Below are 2,393 nucleotides of genomic sequence, written 5' to 3' on the forward strand. Positions count from 1 at the left end.
TATGTTTAAATAAATGTTTTCAATAATAAATATATGCCAAGATATTTGTTTTTGTTATTTACCAAACATTTCTCTGACCACAACATGGCACCTCCAAAAAAATAGAACACTTGAATTTTAAAAGGGAGATAGTTTTTATCTGTGGATTTGTTTTTGTTTAATAATCTTTCAACTATTTTCATGTTTTCTGGTTTATGCGTAACAATCTTCTTGCAATCTTATTCAACAATAGTTGATATATGGGAGAAAACAAGTCAGATGAGGACTGTGTTGAACCTCCTTCCTGATATACACCCTGGTTCTCCTTGAGTTCTGAGCGATGTCATATGTTCGACTGAACAGCTAGGCAAAAGGGTTGATGCTGAGGCCAGTACACTTACATCACAAGTCCTGAATAACGTGGAGGCATCTTCACGCAGGTACACAGGAAGTGCACGAAGGACGAGGGCCCGTCTTGTATTTACATCATGCTGTTCCTAGATGAACATACAATATCTATTAGAATAGTATTTACACAAATGCAGAGTAAAAACAAAGTGTTGGATAGCCATGTTCTGATTGTCATTGTTATAGATCAGGGGTAATCTAGAGGGGTAACCCAAAAAAAAAATCTAAAAATTTTGAATAATTCAGGGCAAAATTCTCTAGTTTCTTTGTATTTATTTTTTATTTAAATTAGGACACAAATGATAAAACTCACCCACTGACAACTGGTGAAATGTTGACTCTCTATAGCGCTCTTTGCAGTCTGATATCTGTAAACAATATGTGCACAAAGACGACTTATTAATGTTCAAAAACATTTTTTGCACAGCACACACACACACACGTAGTCAGCTGATGTCATCTGATGCAGATCTGCTCCTTGATCAAGTGACATTTGTCCAGATTTTTGGCACGAGTGACGTCGAATCAGCACCGCAGCTGGATGGCCCGATTTACATACCCAGCGCAGCTGATACTCACCACAATAATTTACTAAGATTATATGCACTCCTGTTATTAAGTCCAGTTCAGTCTGTTAATGTTAACCGTTTCAAACTAATGTTGATAGGTGTGTTGCTAAGCTTAATAACTTAAATAACAAACTTGAAATTTACCCGTCCTATTTTCCCCTTTATTGTTTTTTCTCTGTGCTGTAAATCTTCTGTCTAAGAAGAAATCTGAGGCTGCTGTTCTGAAAATAAGCTACCAAAGCTTTTTCTGAATGAATCAATAAAGATCCATTTATGGAAAGCTGTGATGAAGGCAGTTTTGTCTTTAATTATATTCAACAATATAACATATTCGACCACTTTTAAGTGATTTTGTGATCTTTAATACACTAAAGTTAAGGTTATTTACCTAATTTCTAGTAAGTGGCCCTCAGTGAAAAACGTTTGGACACCCCAGCCTTACAGGTTAGGGAGTATTTGTGATCCGCACAGTCTGCATCAATGATTCTTTCTTAGCCTGAGAGCAGAACGCGGAAATTTTCATTTCATTTCAATTTATCTAGCAAAGATCGATAGGGTCTGGCTTAAAGGTGTCAAGGAGGCGCCTCAGTCTGGCTGGTTGAGCCTTGTCGAATTAGCGCGAACAATTTAGCTGAACTTCGTTCGTAGCACCGAGTTCGACCAGTGTATAATGTTAGGCTGAATCAGGCGATGCATTTTTCCGCAAGCCTTGACTTTTAGAGCTAGCTTAGTGGAATACCCCTCTAAACTGTTAAAAGGATTTAGAGATTATCTCACAACCACACATTTGAGACTACGAAAAAATACAAACATGTGTCTAATTACCATCATGATAACACACTCATGTTGTTTATTATTGTTCGCTTCATGCTAACACACACACACAGCTCAACAGCGTAAACTACTGACTGTGTAACACGGACACTTATTGAAATAAGTATACTCACAATACGCACGTGCATTACCGGCGAATACGACAACCGGTAGAAACGGACAGTAGAAAGTTTTAGTAGAAAGTTCAAACGCATGGAGCTAGAACTGCCACCGTCAACTTCCCGGGCAAGAATACAATGCATTATGGGAAATGTTGTCCCCCACGGAAAACCGCCAAAACGTTACACCATTCTAATTTGAAATAACATTGCGTATTTGTCACATTCGAAAACTTCTAAAATTCCAATTACTTGGATTCGAATTCACTTATAACAAACATTCACTGTGCACAAAGTAGGAATATATTTCCAGTAAAAAATAAAAAAAGAATGTTTATCGAAATTAAATTTAAACAAAACAAAAACACGTTAGACTTACCAAATTTAGGGCAGTTGATGAAAAAGTTAAGGTGGTGGTTGAAGTTGGGGACTCTTAATCCACACGGGCTGGCCAAATCTTCCACGCATCAAGGTAAATTCAAGACGGCAGACTCAGCTTTCCTGA

At 37.4% G+C, this 2,393-nt stretch overlaps 1 long non-coding RNA gene across 1 annotated transcript; it reads right to left on the reverse strand.

The window, feature by feature from the left end:
* Window positions 1-413: 413 nt before the first annotated feature.
* LOC146377703 (uncharacterized) lies at window positions 414-2,188 on the reverse strand. Its single transcript, XR_014801604.1, has 3 exons — window positions 1,904-2,188; window positions 701-755; window positions 414-476 (listed from the first exon to the last, which is right to left on the reverse strand). It is a non-coding gene; the product is annotated as an uncharacterized LOC146377703 (long non-coding RNA).
* Between the last annotated feature and the right edge of the window lie 205 nt (window positions 2,189-2,393).

This window comes from Perissodus microlepis, chromosome 11 (assembly GCF_051167445.1).
Source record: "Perissodus microlepis isolate ML-2025 ecotype Zambia chromosome 11, ASM5116744v1, whole genome shotgun sequence".
Lineage (NCBI taxonomy): Eukaryota > Metazoa > Chordata > Actinopteri > Cichliformes > Cichlidae > Perissodus > Perissodus microlepis.